Source organism: Gambusia affinis, linkage group LG23 (assembly GCF_019740435.1).
Source record: "Gambusia affinis linkage group LG23, SWU_Gaff_1.0, whole genome shotgun sequence".
NCBI lineage: Eukaryota > Metazoa > Chordata > Actinopteri > Cyprinodontiformes > Poeciliidae > Gambusia > Gambusia affinis.
Genome location: NC_057890.1, coordinates 2171151 through 2196077, shown reverse-complemented (window position 1 = coordinate 2196077; position 24927 = coordinate 2171151). Strand labels below are relative to the sequence as shown.

At 41.1% G+C, this 24927-nt stretch overlaps 1 long non-coding RNA gene across 1 annotated transcript; it reads left to right on the top strand.

Moving 5' to 3' along the window:
• LOC122826396 lies at positions 1-19554 on the top strand. The gene is made up of 3 exons (XR_006369781.1): positions 1-66; positions 18854-18954; positions 19413-19554. It is a non-coding gene; the product is annotated as an uncharacterized LOC122826396 (long non-coding RNA).
• The last annotated feature ends 5373 nt before the right edge of the window (positions 19555-24927 follow it).

The window sequence follows — 24927 nt, the reverse complement described above, 5'->3', positions numbered from 1 at the left end:
CGACGCTCAATCCTATGATTATCCAACAGCAACACGCTCTAAAAGGCGTTCAAACAGTGCAACGTGGTGAGTAAAGTTTCACTTGTTTTGCCTCAGAGTTAATATTAACATAAGGAAGAGAATATTCCACTGACTCGTTTCAGTTTATTATTATTTTTGTTTGCATATGACGCACAGAAAGACGAGTTTATTGTTTTTCTCATCCCACCAAAAACTGGATGACGGAAGTCTTCAGTCAGGTACTTTGGTCTCATAACAACAATGTTATTGTTCATCACAATAACTTAAATAAAAATAGTCACTACATACACAGCTTCCCTGAATTTCCTCTCGAGCTAATTTGGACATTAATAGACGTTTATATATAATCTTGATTATATTTATGTAGATTCTCAATTGGATAGTTTTGATCGAAGCCATTGTGGGCCTGACATGAGTAGCTGTATGTTCAGCAGCTGAAGGTCTTGGGCTTTTCTATAGAATCAGAGAGAATGCAACAGCACTTCTAACAGCCGTAGTTTTTATTATTCCTGCAGAAATGCACAAATACTTCATCTGGAGAGAGTGTGTCGTTTGCCATTTGATGGCTTGATGATTGCATCAGAGTGTTCGCTATTGCTGGGAGCGAGGCACATCTGTGGAAAAAAGAAACAGCAACATTCATTAGGTATATATTTCAAGCATATGCGGAAATGTCACAGAGTCGTCTGTGTGCTGCTGGGGGAGGAAAAAAAAAGAAAAAAGAAATGATGCGATCAGATGAAACGTTCCCCGCATGTCGCACGCCTGGCAGGTCGCATTTCCCTGCTTTACTCCCGCCTGTAAAGTTCTGTAAGAATATGTTCAATGCGGTTAACATCCACATTTCCATACCATTTATTCCCCTCGGCTGAGTCCAAAATTGTCTTTTGTTGTGTAAAATGATTAAATGAAACAAGTGAAGATGCTGATAGCATCAGTGGTTTACAGCGGGTCTGCATAATGAAATTTCTCTTCCCAGAGAATCGATGAGCTTTATTCCCCTGGTGGACTGTGTAATTACAAAAGTCTCTTTGGATTATGAAACTATGCAGCATATGGTAAGACGAGGATATGTCTTTGATGTGCTCTCGTAAGGACGGAGTTAATAAGACAAAAAAAAAGAGGGGGAGAACTAGGAAGGAGAGAATCGCCTGCCTTTTACTTCATTTGATTCTCTGGAAAGTAAGCAGAGATTTAAAGCGGGATTCCTCCAGCTCAGCTGAATCCACTCAGATGCCGACTCCCTGGAAATGTCAAACCATCCGGGCACGCGAGGCAAGCGGTGTCGTGGCTGTTTGAACGGCACAGAAAGCGTTTAGCTAGGGGATGCCTTTGGTTGGGAAGAGAGAAGGTTCATGTCAGACGGAGGCAATCGTGGCATCTGACAAAAATCCTGCAGGCACCACTTGTTTTCTCTTCTTCCCCAACACAACTCACACTCTGTTTGAACGCGTCTTGGAGGCGAGAAAACAGATTCAGTGCAGTACTGGATAGATGGCAGATCTCTAACAGACCTCTACATGTAGAAACTGAAACCAAAGTCTGTTTAATGGGATAAGTCAGAAATGGGATCTATCTACTAAATGGTAATAAAGGGTTAATACCTTACCTCCAGTATATAGGTCTACATATATCCAGATTAGCTGCTGTCAGACCGCTAGTCCAAGATTGGCAGAGACCAATGGAGACTTCATTGGCTTAGTCTTCAGAGAGTCAGTACAACTCATGTACAAAGTCTTCTTTTTTACCCCCTTGTGTTATTCAGAGGCAAGTCTAACTCCAGGCAATGACGTTGACTGGAGTTCAAGTCAAGTCTTCTGTCTTTAGAAAGTGAGTTTAAGTCCAGAGTCAGTTTTGTGGGTGAAGAGTAACTTGAATTTAAGTCTGATATTAAAGTTTTCCGTCTGTCCTTCACTGCTCTGCCTGGAAACTCTTGACACGTTGTGTCCTCAGGTCGCGTTTCATACAGGACCATAGCTGGTGGTGCACACTCTCCTACCATCAATGTTCTGTGTACTTTATCAGAATGTCTCCTGTATGTAACCGTATGATGTAAATGAGATGGTTTAAATGTTCATGAAATGTAATTTTTTGAGAATGGGGTTGTTTAAAAATGGCCCCTTGTCTGTTTTTAACCTGATTTTCGCCGTTGTTTATTGTTTATTGTTTATTGTTTAGGTTCCTGCTTTATACCCAGCTGCTCTTCCTGGTGTCCGTCATGAAAACATACGTACAAGACACAACCTCCAAGTCCAAGAGTCGGGAACATAAATAGTTATTTACTGCTGGTAACCTATGAACTTTAAAACTTTTTCCAGAACTGCTCTTCATATGCCACACCACTAATTTGAAATCTTGTCATTTTAAAATGTCCAACTCTGTTATGAAGCCAAATCAGACAATAAGACTTGTTGAAAGTCCTTTAAAACCATCTGGCCCAGCGCCTGTAAAACCGTGAGCCGTGCTCCAAATGGACTCACTGGATCACGGCTAGAGGCTCCCTTTATGATGAAGATATGATTTTATTTTACTTTTTTTTTTTCCATCAGTCAGCTTCCCCAGAGCAGAGAAAAATAATATCTCATTTGGGTCTCCCACTAAAACCCGCTCTGGAGTGCCTCCTCCAGACATGTAGATTCTGTGTAATGTTGGGAGATCTGTACGTGGGAAAACGTTGTAAATCACGTATTGGTTTAAGGGAGGACTGTAACGCTGTGAATCTGCTGGAGTTAAGAGGCACTAAGGGCTTTGGGGAGCGAGCGAGCTGAGGCTCTCTTTAAATAATCCAATGTAGTCCATCCATCCTGACTAAACAGGAACACATCCACAGCTCCTCCCATGGGATTGATTGTATTTGTTACCCTCAACACTGTTGGCTGTTAAAGAAATAAAATGTCCCCTTAGCCACAGGAGAATGGATATTTCACTTACATAATACTGAGTAACAATAAAGGACGGCGTGACAGAAAAATCAATCACATTCAAATGACGTAATAGAGGTTTTTAAACGCGTAGAGCTGGTTGAATAAGCTGTGAACCTGATTTCATGTGTTGATTATGTGAGAAATGAAGCTCTTTCTTACATGTATACATATATATATTTTTTATGTGGTACCTTTATATCATAATTTCCGGACTACTGAGCACACTTCGAAACATAAGGTGTTTAAAGAAATACCTTCTTATTAACTTTTAATGAAATACATAAAACACACAAACATGTTAATGTGTTTCTAAACAGGGTCTGCAACAGGACTTCTTTTTTTTTTTAACAAAATGCAAAGGCTACGTTCACACTGCGGGTCTTTAATGATCAATTACGATTTTTGGTGAAACCCACTTTTTTTTTTTTTTTTGGTGGTCGTTCATATTTTCAAATATATGCGACTTGTATGTGATCTCCCGTGTGGTCGGGACGATCTAAAAGTGTCACGTATTGTACAGTAGAGGGCGCAGTGATGTCACAGAGCGTCCCTCAGTGTTTGCAGAAGTAATCATGGACGGTGATCCGGTCCCTACTGGGCCACTGGGTCCTGTCTTGATGGGAAATGTTTGGTGGATGCAGTTGCTCCAAGAAGTTCCTGGAAGCGGCCCTTCAATTTGTATGCATCATGTAGGGAACAGTGAATATGACTAGCATGTTGTTGTGGTTGCGCTGCAGTGAACGTAGCTTAAATACAATAAACTATCAGGAAAAGTCACTGGCCGCTTATCTTCATCATTCTCCTGCACACTTCGGCTACATCCACCTGGAAACCATTGTAAGTGCATCTGGAAAGCTTTTTTTGTCATTTGTGATATGCATCCTCACAGATTCGGCGTCTTCGGAAAGCAGAAACTGTCATTTCTGAAACCGAGTTGCAGAGCAGATACATTTCAGAGGAGCAGTTTTATGATTCTGTGTTGATGCACATTTTTTAAGCCAAGGCATCGAAGCTCCATCTCTTCCTCTCCCAAATAAACATGGCACCGTTCTTTTTGTGTGTGTGTGTGTGTCGTTCTCTGGTGGTGTTACAGTGCCGCCTATTGGCGCGGCATAACTACTACATAATTTTTCGGATTAATTGTTTTTTTTGTTTTTTTTTTTCATACATATTGTTTATAAAACATCTAAACTTCATCAAACACTTCCTCGGTTTCTCTTTGTCACTTTCTTTGCAAGTTAATCCACGTATTAGCCGCGTCGTTGTTGCCACAGTGTTTAAAACGTGTTAAAGAAGTAGTGACTTATGGTTTGAGAAATAACGGTACAGTTTCTCTCTTTGAGCCGGCGCTGTATAAATGAACGGTTTTGGTCATTGCAACTCTGAACCAGATCTGTAACTGTCGTCCCATCTACTGTTTACACCTGCTTGTCCACTGTGCCGCCCTGCAGGCCAGCATAAGCATCATTCTGGATCTAAATAACAGGTGGACTGATTTCTCCAGACCAGCATAACAGGCTGAAAACGAATTCACCACACAATAATTACCACAATCAGCAATCTGGATAATAAATATTTAAACGAGCTGAAATGGTTAGTGCTGCAACCTCAGCAAATTTCCATCCGTTTTCCGGGTCTCTCAGTGACGGATCACTGTTGCATCCATGAGTTTTTGTTCTCTGTCCTCCGGGTGTCATCGCTATATTCAGTTATGGGAAATTTGATGTGCAATGGATCCCTGAGCACGTGCGCCGACCCGAGCAGACGCTATCCGGTCCGTCTCGTGCCAATAAAGCTGAGCGTTCCCTGATTAGCACCAAGATGGATCGCGCCTGTTTTGTGTTTTTCCCCGGGGTCTGTAACACTCCCCTCCCAGCGTCGTGTTGGATTACACACGGACAATAAAGACGACAAGTGAGAGGAACTCACTCTCATTCGAAATGGAACTTTTAACTCCTTGCTTCTTTGTGACAGATGTCCTCACTTCTCAGACCCTCCAGAACCGGAGTTTAAAGTCCGGTAAATGTCTAACCAATCTGCAGTGTTGGTTAGACATTTAACATCATTCATATCAATACTGTAGGTCATCAACATGAAGGTTAAATGACAGGGTTTTGATCCACTAATTGTTTTTGTCACTTGTAGACCAGTATGAAAATGAAAACAGATATAACATTCAAATTATACACCACATTGTTCCTCTTATTTTCCCTGGACGAAGGAAAATAATCCACCGACTGCAGGAATAATAATAATAATAATAATAATAATAATAATAATAATCCCAATTCACTTGGGTGCATTTTTAACTCAGACTGCTGAACTGCTGCATTCCCAAGCAGTGCAACAAATAGTCATGCCCACACATGTCCAGTTCTCACGATAAAGTGCCTAAATATTGATACAGACAAAAAGAATAAGTACATTTACTAAACTGCTACCAGGTTACATCAAAAACAGAATTTACTACGTCTGAAAGACTTTCAGATAAGATACATGTACATTGCATCTGCAGCTACCTTAACAGAGGTTACAAAAACAGATCAACCGCACAGCAACACAACCAGAAGTATGGTGTATAGGGGAAGCAGTGCAGCACAGCTATCGAAACAGGAAGTTAGAAAAGAAACTTTTTCCCTTTTAGCTGAAAAATATGGCAGATGATAGAAGGGAAATTGTATTACTAGGTGTCTTCAGATAGTGTTCAGATGGATGCACATGAACACCCATCATATCAGATAATAATGTGAGTTTCTCAACAGCTCCCTCCCCTTCCAATGACACCCGGGGCAACTGCCCAAGTGGCCCATAAAACCACCCCCAAAAAACAGTGACTCTAGTTGATGTTGAAAATGTGACTCTAAGATATCTTCAACTTTACCAGAAGTTTTCTGTCTCGATGCTTCTCTGAGTAGCCATGTTGTCTTGGTCAAATTTCAGAGATATTACAAATATTTCCACATGGTTTATTCCCAAAAAGCTTCCAGGCTTGATTTCAAAACTTGCACCAGGCGTACAGTGATGTACACCAGCTCAAGAATGTCGATTCATACATGGAGCCTGTTGCAGAGGATTGGATGTTCTCTGCAGCAGAGCTCAGAGTTGTTCACAGCCGTAAAAATACACTGAGAAAAAAAATCAACCAGAGCTTATTATTAAATGTATTTTAGACAAAGTGGTTTTAGTAATTCATAAATGCTTCTCCTTCTTTTTTTCTTTTTTTTTTTTAACCAGACTCAATTCTGGTTATGAGGCTCCAATCAGACAGGCTACAGACTTCACTTTGCAGCTAAAATATGGAATCAGATGTGAAATTGTAAAACATTTTCACATTTGATTACATTACAAATTGGGGTTTTATGTTGACGCAAAACAGTCATAAGTGTTAATTAGAAAAAAATAAATACATTTTAAAATTAACATCTGAAAAGTGTGGCACACTTTTGAGTTCACTCCTTACATATTCGCCTCTGAAGACGCCATCTTGGTGTTCCAAAACTAAGTTTAAATTCATCACTGCGACAGATTTTCATTTCTAATTCAGCAAAGTAAATAAAATATTACTGCATCAAAATAATGTTTTAGCTTCAATTCTGCTCTGCGTTGTGAGCTAACAGTTTTGAACTCCTACCAATTCTTCATTTAGTCTTAAGCTAATCTTGATTAGTTAAAGCTCATTTGGCCTCATTTCCATAATCCTCAAAACAAAGTTTGGTCTTTAAGTACACATATTCTTTTAGGTCATATATGGTTGCATTTTTCTGAAAACAGGAGTCAACATAGTTACTTAATTGTGCTATAAAATGACACCATGTCCCTTTAAGTTTCTTAGATTGAAGCATAAAGTTTTGCTGTGTGAGATTTTTTTAGTCAATTTCATGTTTTCAAATAGATTAAATAGAAGTTAAGTGATTTTGTGATTATGGCAGTAATCAGGTTTAGCTGCACTTTCTTGACTAAGTTCATGTTCAGTCAGTTCTTCAGGTTCTGGGCGCTGTGGAGCTGGAAGGATTTTTGCTACTCTCTTACTTTTTTAAAAAGTAATTATGATGTGTAACCATGGCAACAAAGTATTGTTTTTAACAACCGGGAGCATCTAATTAGCATCTCAAAGACTGATGTACCTTTAATGAGATTCAAAGAGGAGCTGCAAAAGCAAATGAGGTGGATTAGCAGCGCTAGCTAACAACTGATGCTATCATCCAGCATGTTACTGTGGAACATCGTCTCTGCTGCCCTTGGGTTGATTGTTAGCATTTAGCATGCCATGACAGTCTTTAGTCAGAGGCCTCCTCAGAGTCACTGTAAGACTGACTGCTACTGGAGGTCCTTCCTGCTCACACCAACTCTATTATGAAATGAGTTACAATCACCTTTCATTTCCCTTTGGGATAAATGAAGTATTTGAAATGCATTGTCACACAGGAAGTCCCGATGTCGAGAACACAATTAGCTGACAGGCACACAGTAGGCTTAGCGCCTCCTCTGTTAATGTTGTTTCGCCGCAATTTATATCTTCACCGTGCTCGGCGGGAAGAAAACCTGACAAGCCTCCTACTTTTGGAGACGCGAGCGGCTTTGCATTACGCCCCAGTGAGATTTAGACACAATGAGCACCGAGGCATCTGGCGTTACGTAACATCCGTAGAAATCACTTCTCCCCTCAAAGCTGCCTCTCCTCTTTGTCTGCTGCTGACTCAAAGTTCAGAGTCTATTGTAAAGCCAAAAATTGGCTGAATTCTGTCAAAAAAAAAAAAAAAGATAATAAAAGCGAAAAAAAGGGACCAGCAAATTAAATCTTCTACATTTTCTACAGCAAATCAGATAAATGGACGGCTGCCATAATTGGAGTGAGACATCTGTGTTCTGAAAGTTACCTGCGTCCAGCAGAGAGAAGCTCAAAGAAAGGAGACCCTTTCATGGTCTCAGCCATTGTGTCGCTTCGCCGCTTCAATTTTATGATTTCGGCGCCTGGGACGAATTTGCTATCATTAGACCGAGCCTGCAGCAACAATGCCGCAAGAAGACTGACAATAGCCAAATAACGGTCTGGAGAGAAAACAGGCTTCGTTTTTTTTTTTTTGCGTGAAAGCAAGTAATTTCAATGACTGTCAGCTTTCTGGCGCCTCATCAGAACTGAACAAATGTGTCCTTTGTCAGTTTTGTCAGTGGCTTTGTTTCCTGAATCTGTCTTCATCTGACTGATCCAAACATGTCATCTAGGTATGCCTTCATATTCATCAAGGCCCGGCTTGACATATTTTTCCTCTAATACGACTGGCTGCTTTCTGGCGTTCATAAAAGAGTCGATTATTCCCGATTCCCCGGTGGAGCCCTCTATTTTTTTTTATTTTTTATTTTTACATTTTACTTATTTAATTCAAAAGAATAAAATATGAAATTAGATATTCACAATGCTCCTTTTCCTCTGTGCACAATCCATTTTGTTCCCCACACATTTTGTTCCCCACCATTTTCCGTCACAAGTTAATTAATCAGGTGGAGGCGGCGGGGGTTACTGTAACCAGGACTAAACGACCCACATTTAGCTCAAACGAGAACATGACTCTGACGTGTCTGCAGGAGCCAAGGCAGCGCCGAGAGCCGGGCCCTCGGTGTTCTACAGCAGTGGCCCCCCTCCGTATCATCTCCAGGCGGCTTTTAACAAGATAAATCCTCCTCTGACAGTGACCTGAGATGAAAGTACGGGAAGTAAAGCCAGGAAGAGTTCAGGGAAAGTTCTCCGGCGCCCCACCTACCCACCCACACAACTCCGCCTAAACCTCTCTCTTTAAAACCCGGCTCCCAGAGCCGAGCGGGTCGTCGGCGGAGCGTGCTGGGGCTGCTGCGTCAGGCTGGAAAAGTTCCTTCGCCTCATTTCTAACTTTGCTCTTGATCCCATGAGAGCGGCCCTGCGGAGGTACTGAAGATGCCGGGGATTGACGGCTCTAAGCTCACCGACTCTTCGTCTCACTTGAACTTGGCCTCTGCTTTTGTTCTTTAAGCTGAGGATTCACACGTTTCTACAGCTCTATTTGGACGCAGGGTTGCTTTTCTACAGAGGGCAAAGCGGGAAGATGCTTCATGAGCAGCAAAAGTTGTTCAGTGACGATCAAGGAAGGAACTGCTAGTCCTTTTAATGACTTTAATTGTTTAATGGTAGTAATGGTTTCAAAAATAATTGTCAAATTAAAGATACAAATCGATAATACGACACAAACGTTCTACTGAAGTCATTAATCATTTCAGACTCAGTGTGTCAGGATTCAATGCACTTTCCATTAAGAATAGGAATTAGGATTTTGCTGGAAAGAACGAAATTACTTTAGTTTACTAATCAGACTGATTCCGTACAGCAGACCTTCCAGAGCAAAACGAGTTTTTTAATTGGCATGACAAAACTTAGTGATGGACTGCATTCACACCTGCCCTGTTTAATCCGCTTTAATCAAACTCTGGTTTGTTTGCTTTGTAAGTCCGGTTTGTTTGGACAGGTATGAATGGATAATCAAAAACTCTGACATGGACTAAAAGACGAACTCTGGTCCGTCTCTTAGTCCATTAAAGTGAACTGTAAATGCATATGTGAAGGCCAAGCAGACAGGCGATCGCTCCAAAAGCAGGAATTGAGCTGTAGCACAAGGCATTTTGACTAAATACAACCAAAGCAAAACATACGAGGGTAGTGCTACATGGAGGAATGGCTCATTGTTTTTTGCAAAGACAAAAAAAAATAAAAAAATCCTACAATCTCTAAAATCAAATGCCATTCCACTATCTTTTACATTTTATGAAGAAGGAAGTTGCGCTCAGATGTTTTTGTGTCGTTTCCTTCAGTGGTTCTTGATGCAGCGCCCCCAAAGACAAGGGGGGTGAATGGGTTTTCCAAAGGGCTCGTCTGTTTGACGCAGTGCAGTGTGAAATCGAACAAACGTTGCAATTTCGGTCTGTAATCAAGTCGAATCTACTGGACTATCATGTGCAACAACATTCTTAAAGTAGAACTCCTGCTTTTCCACATCAACAGAAGTCAGGCATTTGTTCAGGATGCCTCATAGGGGCCTCTCTTCAGAGGGTTTTTGGGTACATTTTAATGTCAGGAAATCCTGGGTCAGATCCAGAATCCACCTGAAGGAATATGTATCCCATCCTGCCTGGTTATGCCTGAGGATTCCCTCAGGATGAGCCGAAGAGAGGGTTTCTTCTGGACGACCAACTGACTAAAAGTAACTGGGAGGCTCACATTAAGTCCCAAACAGCACACTGAAAGCAGTGACTCAGATACTGATCATTGAGAACACCTCAACCAGGACCTCAGTCCAATGTTTGGGGTAGATCAAGACAGAATTGAGATTTCAAGACTTTGTGATTATTTCTTTACCCCAATAATATCCCAACCAGTGTCGTCACAGAAACAGTCATTTAGAAGCCAAATGCCCATTTAATAATAATAAGAAGAAACACTTTGCTAAAACATGTTGCACCAGGCAGTCCCAGATGTTATTTCTTTATTTCCTTCTCCAGTCTTTCATAATCTGGTAAACACATCACTGAAGTGAGAACCCAGCTGGTTCTGTTAACTGATGGCTACAGACAAGAGAAGGAATCCAAGGGAGAGACCTTCATTGTGTGAATCATTAACAGGCTGAATCTTTTAGAAGTAAAATTCTTACTGTAGGACTGCCTGTGTCAACAAGCATTTCACAATTTAAAGGAAGTTTGTGCACTGAGGGTTTTGATATTCCAGGCAGATCTGTTCGGTAGAAGAAATCAATGCCTGGGGTGAAGAAACTTTTTGAAAATCTTTCTCTGAGACAGACTTTGTTCAAGGTGACCCACAAGGTGAAGGGTTTCCCCTCCCCCCCTCACTTTGTTCAAACCGCAGCTGATGTTTTCACTAATTCTGTTGGTGAACTTAGTTTGGGAATCCCATCCAGGCCGCCACATTTTAACCCGTCTTGCCTTCCTGCAGATGTCTTTCAGTCGGAAACGGCATCTGACTGGATCAATGTCAGGTCCGTCATTGATGCTGATTGTTTCGGCAACCCGGGGGATTGTTGCTGCTGTGCAGCACCTGAGACAGCGACTGTCAGATAAAGACTCGGCACTGACACAGTTGTACTAACTGAACATGTATAAACAGCATCCAAGAGTATTTTCCCTTAGCAAAGTGTATTTAACTTTGTCTCCAACTCCTCTGCCTTTTCTCTGTACAGCAATAATAACATCATTGGATCTTGCGATACGTTACGCAGATGGTTTCACTCCCCTCGGGATGGGGAATGCTTGAAACTGAAAGTAATAATTTGGTTATTAATTAATGTGCCTTAATTACTTCAGGCAATAATTACTTGATGTGCTTGGAGGAGCTTGTAGAGTATTTACTCCCAGATGGTCAGTTGATAAAAATACAAGGCTAACAAAGAAGGAACGTTGACAGAGCGTCCAACATCTTTATATCGAGGGCGCTTGTGAATTAAAGTGAGAATGAGCTTCATCTATTAAACATGTTTTTCAAAATGGCATTGAATATGGCAGTGTTTCCCAAAGTGTGGGTATGAATAAAAGAAAAAAACAAAAAACAGTTACGCAAAAGTGTTTCACTGTAAAGATGGTTTGTAGTGTGTTTTGTTGCAAACCGTCAACGTAACATCAACTCTACAGATGTTCTCTTCTCCAACCACGTATAACTTAAATGTTTTAAGATCGGCTGTGATTTGTTTCTCTTTTGAGACTTCCACATCTTTTGGTAACAGGGTTGCACATGAAGACACGAGCCATTTTTATGAATTACACACAATTAATTTGAAGAGCTGCACCACTGTCAGCATGAATGTGCCATCCGATGAGACCTTGTTTGCCATTATTTATACTGTGCAACATGACAGGCCCTCATTAATAGTGTTTGAGGAGTCAGATAAAAGGCTTGCTAATGAAAACATCCCCTGCTGCTCCCATCAGCATACGGGGGAATGACAGCAGATCCTTTTAACCCTTCGCTCGGCGTGTTTTGGTGGGGTTGGGGAGCCGTGGCATTTATGGGCCGGATCCCCGGTGCTGATCTTTCCGGCGGACCGCCTGTTTGTTTTCCACGTAGACACAGCGGTAAGGGGTGACACTGGAGTGGACACCAGGCTGCCGGGATGCCGCATTAATGACCGCTCATTTCCACCGAGCCGCCTCCTAATGAGAGCAGCAGGCTCTTATTAGGAGAGCCGTGTGCGAAGTACCTGTGTGGTTTCACATAATAACAGGACGCCTCAATAACATTCCAAATGAAGACAGGAAATCAAACTGGGTCCCTGAAAATTTTTTCTTGTCTAACCCAATCTGGTAAGATGTGATTCACCACTACTTGTAAAAACAACTGAGTCTTTCAGAGCTCTGCTGCACCTCATCGCCCTCTCTTGCAGCCGCATTCACATTCTGGACCGAGCTACATAAAAAACAATGTCTTAGCATAAACTAGAATGGTTTATGGTTTGGAGAGCATGTGGGTTAAAGTGATTACACTAAACCATGTTCTGTATCTTTGTTGCATACATGATATGTAAAAGAACAAGAGATGCTTTGCTACTAAATGTCAACACGACGATAACTAGATAGCAAGGTCAGGAAAATGTTTGACTTAAAAATAAATAGCAAGGAAGAGGGAGGTAGGTCTGCTAGGCTAGCTTGACTTTAACAACCTTACCTTGTAGCTGTGCTGTGGAATTTGGTGTTCAGTAAAAACCAAAATAATGTAATAAAGGCGATCCACACGCCAACTCTGACACATCATCAGTAGAGCAGGTGTTTCAATGAGCTAATCAACCACTGCTGTGCTCAGACATCCCTTATCAATAATCGCAAAAATAAACAGAAACAGAAAACATAATACCGTAAGAGACTGAATGTTTGCATGTTTTTTGGTGTTGAATTCTGTTGTCAGTCAGTTGCTACGGCAACGTGTCTGCGTGTAGCATAGCCGACGCCGAGAGTGAGAAAAAAGTGCTTTTGGGTTGTTCTTGCATAGTTTTCCCGCGTGATTCTTCCACTTTGCTGTGGCGCACTGCGACAAATTAATAAAACCTAATCTCCAGGTTTCACTTTGTCAACGGAAGTGCGCCACTGCAGCAGCCCAGCTATGGATGGCAAGTAAAAGAGACATCTTTTCTTTCTACAGCGTCGCGCGCATGCGCGAAATTTCCAGATGTAAACAATAATATGCAGCATATGTCTATAAGGAAACTACACTTATGTTTTTCATAGTTCTTTATTAGAAGGAACAACCTTCAGGGTCAAAGTTTGCAGGTCATCAACATTTACCATCCAGCTATAGAAGCTAGGAAACACTTCTCTTTGTTCAGCGAATCAGAACCTTTACTGGCCAAAAGCCTGAATTAATCAGCACAGAGTTGTGAAAAAATCTTGTTGGCATACTGATTCCTGGATGTAAAAACCTCACCGAGCTCCAGCTGCTGCTGTAGCTTCATAAACTGGCTCCCAGCAGCAGCTTATGAAACCGTCAAACACTCTCCAGAGGAAAAAAGAAGCTGGTAATCTTCACATTTCCTTCCTGAAGCTGGACTGTACCTCAACTCTTCACTGAAACAGTGAGTTGTACCAGATGAGAGTGTGGTGCAACGGCCAATCAGAGCCAACCCTGGTCATTTTCGGAAGAGCCCACCATCAGAGCAGGAGACTGAAAAGCAGAAAGTTTCCTCTGCTTTAACAAAGGCAGATCCTTCCCTCCTTCTAGAGGCTGGCAGAGCAACCAGGCACGTTCTATTAATAATCACAAAAGCTAACCCTAACCCTTCGTTTTTGTGAGTAATGGAACTTTCTTGCCCAAAACTATTTACACATGTTGATGTTCTGAGGCAGAACTTTGCATATTTGCCCAGAGTTTAAAGATCTTTCTGCATTTTTGTGATTCAGATGGTGTGGATTATTAGTCGTGATTCACACAGGTTACACGTGGGACTCATGTCAAACAGGTCCCACCTCTTCTTAATTTCTATATCGCTAACACAGCCTGACTAGGCTGTTTGTACAAAACAAGTCGGATCAGATAAGTGACGAAATGCAAGCGTTTGAGTTTGAAATGATTTGCTGAAGTCAGAAAAATGTTGTAATTATCAGCTCCAGTCTATTTTCACAGCTGAGTCAGGATGCATCAGAGACGGTTTACAATAGAGGGGTCAATATGCAGATTCCCCAGTGCTTACAACCGAATATTAGTCATTGGTTCATTATCATTTCAAGGAGCCAGTTAGTCATTATGTACTGATTCGGACCGACTCCTACAGACTGCATCATGGGTAAATCAAACACTGGTTTTAGAAGTCGAGTCATACGAGTTCTGACGGAGAACAGAACACAGTGACTGGGGATGAGGCACCGCAGAGTTTGGATCTTCTTCCTGGGAAGACAGAATGTTTGGCTTGCTGGCTTGGAAGCTGCAACTATGGACTCCATGATGCCGTCAGAGGGAGCAGGTGTCAAGTCAAAATGAGTCGAACCAGAGGGCCGGCTCCGTCTTACCCTCTTCATCACTTTGGGAGGAGGAAGGAACTGAACCAGCTGTTGGCTGGAGAAGACCATTTTCTCGACTGGAAGTGTCGCCGCGGCGCGGCTGTGTGTTTGATCTGTGCGATCATGCTAGCAATGGAAAGTGTCTGGCCAAAGTCACAGATGGTGTTTGGAGCCACAGGCGCATGGCTGTCACAAGGAGCCTCCCTGCTTCCTCTGCATCTTTATTATCAATAGAAAAATAAAAATAAAAAGACGACATCACAGACGCCCAGTCATCTACAGCTAGGAGAAAAAATAAAGACAAGAGGCTGTTTCTTAACATGCATGGGTATTTATTAACTATATTTTAAAAGGACAGTATTATGTGTTTTCCTGCCACATGTAACTGGCAGGTATATAAACTGAACTTTACAGCTCAGCCCTGCTGTGAAAAATTAAATTAAATTAAATTTTAAAAAATCACGTCCAACTAGTATCAGAAGGTATGAAGCAGCATTAATGCTCAATGAATGTAATAATTATTGAATGGTGAATAAAGTGAGAAAAACATTCTAAAGTGTTTCTGTAAGTTAGTGTGTTGTAGCAGTGTGGTTCATGCTGTTTGGGGGCCAAGGCATGAAAAAGTTTGGGAATCAGCGGTAAAACTTGCACTGTAATAATTGTGGCCTGGCCTAATGGTATATGAACTGTAAATCCTAAAGGCCTTCTTTGTTGTTTATCTGCTCAAGTGTGTTTTCAGAAGGACACCATGAATGCCTGATGAAAACAGGCATAAAACAAAAGTCCATTTATGCCTTTTAATTCAATAAATGTTCTACAGATGAAACCCGTCCCTGTCCTTTAGTTCGCCTCACGGTCTTTATGTAATGAGTTTTTTTTTTATTTGGCTTTTATCACACGTTCTGCCACTGAGAGGGACAGGAAGTCAAGAGGGTTCAATAGTCATAGTGGGACCTCACAGAAACCAATTACACACAGGCTCCAAAGCCTTTATTTCTTCACTGCAGCTTTGAATGTTTTAGATATTCCATGATGAATTACCACAACCAAATGAGAGAGAGAGAGAGAGAAAAAGAGAGAGAGAAAATCCGGGAGGATTTCTATGCCTTGATTCCCTGAGGGCGCTCAGTGTGTTGGTGGAGCAGTGTACGTTTCTCTGGCAAGCATATCTCCTCTCCTCCGCCCACGCCCGTCTCTTAAAGCGAATCGAGTCCCAGCGGAGGAGTTCCTTCATCCAGCCAGAGCGCGCGCGCTCTCATGTACCACACACCTCCTCTTAATTAAACAATGGCAGCAAAGCCCTGAAAATGTTGGTTTGAGACTGTGGAGATCGTGTGAGAGAAAGTATAAAAAAGCCAACGTTGATCCCTGAGTCATAGCTAGAGCAAAGGAACTGGTGCTGAAATGTGACCGCTTGCTGCTTTTTTATGTTGCTTTGGTTATAACATTTGTCCTGTTGTGTCCAGCTTTCAAACATCTGACACTTTACTGGAAATTAAAGGAAAGAGCAGAGACCTTAAAGAATTTAATCAATATAAAATATGACAAAACATCAAATGTTAAAATATGCAGGTTCGTTTCGGCCTTTAGATTGAAGTTGAGCTTTTTTTATATCACATCCCATTTAAACCTCGTCTTTGATATCAAGCAGTTCAGTAGTCTAAATGTTTTTAGCCATGATTTAAAGGAGCAGCTTCTGCACCGATGAGCATAGAAGCTGAATGCTGCCTCCACCCGGTTTAATTCTGGTTCTGGGAACACCGAGTACGTCTCTGAAGACCTGAGGGATCTACATGGATCGAACTTGAAAAGAAACTCAGAAACATAATTTAGGCCAAGACAAAAAGGGAGCCGGTGAAGTGAGTAAAAAGCCGAATCTATGCGAAATGATCCATTTTCCTGACGTCGATCAGAACTCTGACCTGCATTTTACACGAGCTGCACTTGCATCAAGACTAGTAAAGACACCATTACAATAATCTAACCTGCAGAAAATAAAGGCAAGCAGCAGGTTTTTATGGCTTCTTTTCTCCAGGACAGTGTTTATTCTGTCGTGTGTGGTTGGTGGTTTGGTTCCTACTGCTGAAATATGACCTGAACGCAGGTTCTTGTTCTGGACATCTGAAACCTTGTTTGGATCAGTTCGGTTCAGATAGCTTAAGCTCTTACAAAACTTTTGGCTCTGCTGGGATGAAACACCCCCAACACATCAGAGTATCTTTTAAATGTATCTGTTAATAATTGTCAGACATTGAGTCAGAATAATACTAGGAGCTTGTTTATGGCTACAGAAGAGGGTATTGTAGTTTGCAACTCGCTAAGGATTATTTATAATACAAGGACAGCTGACATGAAAGACAAAATCATGATGAAGTTGGAGCTGTACTATATGCCCAAAATGTATTCTGATAAATCTACAAAGTGGATGTGGGTGAATCACTGTAGTCTAGACCAGCGGTCCTCACATCCAGGCCTGGAGGTCCGGAGTCCTGAACCGTTAGATGTGACCCTGTTCCAACACACCTGAGTCAAATGGCTGAATGGGCTCCTCCGTGCAGTCTTCTTCTCTTGAATCCTGCTAACGACCTCATGATTTGACTCGGGTGTGTTGAAGTAAAAATATATCTAAAACTTGCCGGACACCGACGCTCAAGGCCTGGATTTTGTTTCCCTTTGCTGTAAAAACACAAACATGCCTTTATTATCCAATTCACAGAGAGGAAATGGAACTGCAAACTTCTTCATTCCCCCCTCTCTTAATTTTTGATTGTATGATCCTAAATACACAATAACTTGGTGTTATTTGTCATGTTGGGGCCTTTATTAGAACTATGTTATTGCTGTGCTCATGATGTGATTAACTTTGCACCTCCAACAATTGGACCTGAAGGGTAAGGTACACAAACACCAGCAACATAATTAAAAACTCATGACGTCTCGTCTGATATTTAATAAAATGGAAACATAATAAGAAATAAATTGATCTAGGTATTGATACATAGCAGCAGAATAATTTGCTTGTTGCTGGTAAGCATGAAGAACTGAGTGAGCCACTTAATCATTTTTATTTGCTTAATGATCCTGTGGTACTGCTTTAATTGGTTTTCACCCAAAGGGGGAAAGAGATGCTTCATTAATGGTTGGTATACTCTTATTACGAGTCACTATGTTAAAACATTTTCCAATACTGTTAGATTTATATTTCCATAATGCCACAATAATAAGCCAGATAATTGTTTTCTAGGTTTGTCAAACATAAAGTTTAGATATATTTCAGACCATTTATGGATGCATTTACATTCCTTGTTTGATTTTTTTAATGGTCTTAAGTTGTATGTGAAGGCTCAAACATTTTAAGGCTGCTTCCAAAAGCTTCTCCTGACAGTTGGCTGGAGTTTTGGCCCATTCCTCCCAACAGAACCAATGGAACCGAGTCCGGTTTGCAGGCCGACATGTTTGTAGTGCACCCCAGAATTTCTTTATGGGACTGAGATCAGAGCTTTGGATAGGCCACTCCAACACACTGGGTGTACTTCGTAACTAATCTGTTATCAGGCTTGGAATCATTGTCCATTTTGAAAACCACATTTTCTCCCAAACTTCAACTTCCTGGCTTTCTGATGTTCCCTCAGTGTTTCCATCAGACGTTCATTCGTTACGATGCTATGTGTTCTGTGAAATCCACCGGTCCCTCCTAAAGCAAAGACTGATTCTGGCACTCGAATGCGAGTTTCCCCGTTTTCCCTCCAAATGTAACGATGAACTTTATGGCCAAATATTTTAGTTTCACTCTCTGAGCGAGAGAAAACCCAATAGCGTACTTGTTTCCGTGGTTACTGAAACTGTCCTACCAACTTCAGGCAGCATCTACAGAAGGTCTGTGGCTTTAGTTCTTGGACTGATCCGGAGACCTGGACATTGTCCTCCAGCATGAACAAGACATGTGAAGGTCCATTGTTATTTATGACATCTTGCCTGAATTCTTGAGATTTTTCCATGACACTACACATGGAAAAATATGTTTGAGGTGCTGCCTTAAAATATGTATTTCTTCATCTCATTGTACATAACTTACCACATTTAAAGAAAGTAACACAAATTTCTCTTTCACTCATAATGCACTTTGTTAATTCCGTCCAACCTAAAACAGGGGAAGACTGCATTGCACCAAATCCAGATGTCCTTAATTCACTTAATTCATCTTCATGCTGCTCTGAGTTCAGTTTGTCTGTTCAGTCTGATGTTTGAACTTGGAGGCTCATTGACCATCTGCTTCTGTTTCTTCCCAGCATGACAGCGGCCACTGACCACAAGTTCCCATCAGCGTTTGTAAGATAAAGCTTGGCACATGAATTATCAATGGTCATGAATACGCGTTTCTTTTCCATCAGATCAAACATTTCACAACCGCAGACACAAATGCATCACTTCGGCATGGATTCTGAGGAGGTTTCTTTTCATCTTGAAAGATTAGATTTTGAAATCACTGGAGGTAAATCTCGCTCTCTCTCCCTTTGCTAGCAAAGCTAAACTTCTCTAGATGTCACAGTCCTAAATGCGAGGGGAAAAAACGAAATGTAATTGCAGAACATATGCTCAAAAGTAGTTGTACGTTTTCACATTTTGTCGTGTTGATTCTGATCTCCATACTGTATTACATGTGTCCAATCACTTAGTGGTAGCCTAATTGATTTGCAAGAGAGACATTCGTCTTTCCCACTGGGCAGACAGTTTAATTGTTCCGTAAGTGGGTTTGGAACAGGACCAGATGATTTAATTAATTCGGTTTCTCCAAAACTAATTGTAGCCAAAATCTGACAAATCAACCCCCAAAAATCTTTGAGACATGCGACGCAGTGGAATAAACTGATTTGACAACCCCGTGTTGTTTAGCAGATATTAAAGATCAAAGCTGACCACACTGTTCTGTTCCTCTGTTCTATTTACCAGACGGAAATCGAGACTGAATATCTTGTAACACCGCAGAAAACGCAGTAAATATGAACCAGAATCAGCACTTTTAAAAAGTCACCTACAGCCGACTTTGACCTGATGGACAGACATCAATCCTCTCCTTCACAGGCTTTAGTGTTGAAATCACCTGAATATAAATAAAGGTGCAAACATCCAGAAAGTCTCTCTCGTGGTCCAGGTCCCATCGTTGTATTGTATTTACAACATGGGAAAATATCAAGTTACAAGTGAAAAAAATTTGCTGGAACTTTTTCCATCAACATTAAAGAATTATTGACTTAATACATGTTCTTATATCTAGCTGAAACATTACTTGTTAGTTTTGTCTTATTTCAAGTGTATTAAGATAATTGCAGAAGAAGCGGGACACAAATACTTGGTAAAATGTTATTTTTGCAGTGTACTTGAAACAACTTTGAGATAAAATGGTTCAAAAGGGCCAAAAAAAAGAGTGGATTTTTGCCAAAAAATTCTAATCTTGAGATTAATTTCAGAAATGTTCTAGAAAAAAACAATCAAGGAAATTTCTGAGTTTGAAAAGTCAAAAATCTGCTAGACAAAAAACAAAACAATGAAATTTCCAAATTAAAAATGGTCAGATCAATCTAACGATCTCTGAGTTTCAAAAGTTTAACATTTCTGATTCTTGAAACTCAGAAATTTTAAGATTAATAAAAACATTTTTTTCAAGAAATTTTTTTGTAGTTGTTTTTGGTGGAAATTTTATCATTTTTTTTACTCTACAGTGGCCCTCTTTAGAGATGTTTGTCTATATATTAAAAAATTTAGTGAAGTCCATCAAATTGTTCTAAACGGCGTAAGAGCGCCGCCTAAAACTGTACAAAAAAGTTTGAAATATCGACTTTGCTCTCAAGAGTTCACAAACCCAAAACACGACTAAAAAAAACCCCAACATTTGGTAAGGAACAGAAAAGTAATGACGACATTTCAATGCAAACTCCAGTCAGGCTCGAAAGCAAATAAACCAAAAGGAGAGAAAAAGTGAAGCGTAAGGAGAGCTGACTGAAGGTTAAAAAGTCACCGGTAACAAGGCGGTGATGTATCACTGCGCCTCTACCTGCAGCGGGCCCTCAGAGAGCCGCCGTCCGCCATCACCTGATTGTTTTTCACCTTGTTTACAGCTGCACTCCTTCATGGCCCTGCCTCCGTCTCCCTGCGCGCGCGGACCCGTCTCATTGCGTCCATCTCAACGACGCATTCGGGCGAGAAGAGAAAGCGCGCGCGGCACAGGCGGGAGGCAGGTAAACACGGGGACAGGTGAGGAAACACGTTTCGAAAACACAACGCGTGAAGTCACGCGGCGCCGGCTAAATGTGTCCTGACGTGGAACGAGCTGGTGTTTAGTGTGGAAATGAGCGCGAGCGGGTTCGTCCGCCTGAAGCGGCGCCGCTGGAGAAGGACGGAGTAACACCCGGTAGGAGGTGTCGAGCTGCTTTAGATTAGGAGTGATGTCTCTGAGAAGCAAATTGTCGAAGCAAGGTTTCATTATTGTCCACTGGTTTGCACAAACACACACACACGCACACACACACACGCACGCAGTCATTATCAGCATTAGAAATGCATCACGCAAAGCTTTTCTGACAGCTTTTCTAGCGGTTAGAAAACCAGAGATCCTGTTGTGAAATCTGAAGATCTGACACTGGGATCAAGTCTTTCACTCAAACTGCTTCATTTAAAAAAAAAGAAAGTAGAACCACTTCAAAATCAAGAAATACAAAATCCACATTCAGTTTTCCCATTGAGATTTGATTTATTTCTTATTTTTTAAATTAGCCTTGCCTACAGTAACATAGAAGCTTTGGATTGCACCTCTCATCCACATGCAAATGGCAGGTTTCAAACATATTATTCATCTCAAACTGCCATGCTTTCCCAGAGTTTTCTCTGTTTTGTGGACTCTTTTTTTGTGTAAAATGTCTGAATGCATGAATAAAAACCAGAAAACCCACAAAAGACTGTAGATGAATGGATGTTGAACCAAAATGGAAATGGATGGACAAACAGATTGGATGGATGATCAGAGATGGTTGGGTGGATAACATTTTTTAGTCATATCTCTTTTGTCTGATGGTATTTTAATCAGAAACTTTGACTGGAGATCAGTCCTCCAGGCTGACTGATCTCAGTAGTGAGAACTCAAACTAAGCAGTAAAATGATGGGATGGAACTACATGGACGCCTTTGCTACATACAGACAGTTGGACACTTGGAGTCAAAGCAAGTGCTGTGCTTTAAACGTAAACCCCAGGAGAACTGCATGGTGACCTAGAGAGGAGTCTGTCTTCAGCTCCTGCTGGTTTTTTTTCCTCATAAAGTCCATCATCAGGAATCAGCCGGAGCACACGGCCTTCCACACGGTCATGAAAGCGCGACGAGACCAGGAGGTTTGAGTTCACAAGACAGCGACTTGTCACATCTTGGTTTTGGTCGGAGACAGACAGCAGAGACGTCTGCAGTGACAGCTGATCCTCCCCTCGCCACACGCCGCGGACGCCGCAGAGCGAATCATCGATCTGTGCCCGCTCCCCCACCCTCCAGACCCCCGCTCACCGGCGCAGCCGCTCACGATTAGCTCGTCACTCTCAGCATTTCTGGAGCAGAACTAATCAGGCTGGAGGAGAGGAGAGGCTAGCCCGAGCGCTAGCCATGCGTGACTTGTCTCACCGATGTATGCAAGAGGCGAGGAGAGGCACGGCTGAATTGGATTTTATCCGCACAGGCTCCCAGCCGCCGGTCCCTGCTGCACTTAGAGACACCTGGAGTTCATCTGTCTTGTTTGTAATTGATCAGCGAGAGTGACAGACTGCGGCAGGAGCTGATTATGTCGTAATTAGTCCGTTTAGACTCCAGTTTGTTAGGCACTGACAGCGCAGGCCGTGGCGGTGCAAAAAAAACAAACAAAAAAAAAACCTCCCTTGATTATTAATATTCTAATTCAAATTTTATTGCAACACAAGTGCAACAGAATAATGATGAAATATGAATAAAAACAGGCGACGTGTCTGTGAAAGCATCAGTAAACATCTCTAAGGTCATCAGTGACCAACAGCTGCTGTAGAAACAGACACTCATCCACGTAACACGCGTTATTTAGCCTTTTTCTCTTTTTACAATTAGATGTGTGCGACCAAACACAATGTTTTGTACCATGCTATTATTCATTTACGAAGAATGAAGACGATTGACAGAGCAGTGAAAAATGTAGAAATAAGAGAGTAAGCTGAAACTCTCGACACACCAAGAGTTTTGAGGTGCGTCTCTACCAGCGGTGAAGACCTTCAGACTTAAACTTTAGTCACCGGGAAAGTTTGTTACGTCAGAACTTATTCTGCAAACGGGTTCCCATCTCCGCTTTAGAACATCGACTCTTTTTTCCGAAAAAGCCACAAAACACCTACAGCGTTTGTGAAACCTTTTGGTGAAATTGTGGAAATTCTCAAATGTTGCCATCGCCATCTATCTTTTCTAATGCCGCATGTCATAATTCTCATGAAAAATGTTGACGGAAGCACGGCTAGTGAAGTTATTCCATTAGCTGGTTCTAACTTGAGGTTGAAGGGTTAGGTTTAGGTCGAAATTATTGGACAATGGAAAACTGGTAATGTTAAGACTACTCAGCTAATGCCTTAAAATGGAAACCAAAAGCATTGAAGGAGACGGAGCCATGATTCTAAAGAATAGACAAAATGCTGCAGGCCGATCAAAGAAGGTCTGCAGTTACCTGTTGGACCTGTAACAATTAGAAGATTACCATGTGAAGACAAGCCATCAACAAAGTTCTGATGACTAAAAACATGTTAGACTAAAGAGAAATGATGGAACTTTCTGTGGACTGACGACAGAAAGATGGATCTTTTTTTGGTTGAGACACCTCAGAAGGTCTGCAAACACTGAAATCCAGCCACAGGACATTTTAAAGCATGGTGGCTTATGGCACTGGACACATTTATCACCTAGCAGAGCTCATGGATTCATGAGAATACCACAGAGATATGTGGAGAGGTCCAAATTCATTTGAGTATTGAAATAAAATCTGTACTCACTTTTCTAAACACTAAACTACAATTTTAGGTGCAAGCTTTGACTAGACCATCAAATATCATGAATTAACTTTAAACCATCACAGTTCTCACTCTCCTGCTGCTGGAAGGTGATCCGGGATTAAATGTTTTGCTGCCTCTAAAAATCTGTATTTAGCTTTAGCAATTTTTTGAAATAAATAATGACTTGCTTTCCTGTTCCTGCTAAAATAAAACCGTCACCACAGTCCAGTCCTCAAATAAAACCAAAAGAGGTGAATATATTTCCGCTTTGGGCCAGGTTAGTTTGACCACAAGTTGATCAGAGTTAGGACATGATGAGAAACATTCTTGTTTTAGCCTGATGCAGTTCCTTTATTTTTATAACGGGTTTTCTATCTCGCTGTAACAAGAAACTTTCATACAAAAGTTGTTACAACAAAATTTATGTATCTCATTAAAGCCAAAAAATGCTGCAGTTTAGACGAGGTTCTAACAGTGAAACGGCGACTCCTGGTCCGGTTTGAGTCGTTTAGAAGAAACTCTGTGAGAAGATGGAGAGTCAGAGGGAACCAACCGCTTTATGCCTTTTCAAGAAGTCATAATCCGTCAGAAGAACGTTATGTTTCTTTAACTCATGATCACGAGAACGTTTCTCATTTCAACAAGATACTGCTGCTGCGTTTACTGCCTTGCTCTGGCAGTGAAATACGTCTGTAAGTTTGGATGGATTCCACTCCATTTACTCAGATTATCGTCACCAAATAGTTTTCACAGCCGCACACATTGAATATGGATTAACAAAGTGACAATATGTGAAACATTTAAGGTGATGAATACTTTTGTAAGGTGGTGTGTATGAGTGCTCAACTGTACGGAAGTAAACAAACTGCAACAGTTTGTCATTAATCCCCCATGGAAAGCTGTTCCTGTTCACCATCTGTATCCCAGATAAAGGCTGAAAACTGGAACAGCATGAAATGCCGGAAGTCATGTAACAGTGGTTTGTTCTCATATGGGAAATTTTTGGAAGTCTTTGGATCAATGAAAAGGCCACTAGTGCCAAAAAATCTAAAAAAAAAAATAATAAAAGGTCTTCAAAGTAGTTGGGTCCAAAAGATTTTTTTTTTAAATAAATGTGTTTTACAATAATTATAAATTAATCATTATACAACATTAATAGGCCCATCAGTTGTGTTGATTTTTAAGAATGTAAATAATCCTTGAGTATTAAAAATCATGTGGTTGTAAATTCTTTTTGGGACCAGCATAGGGCTGCGACTACAATTATTTTAGTAATCAATGAATCTATTGATTGTGACAATTAATAGCTCAATTAGTTTGAAAATGGCGCATTCTACAGATTTTTCATTTTACAACACAAGCCTATTTTTGTACAATATCAGAAATGCATTAAAAGATGCACATAAACTAATAAGTCAATTCGT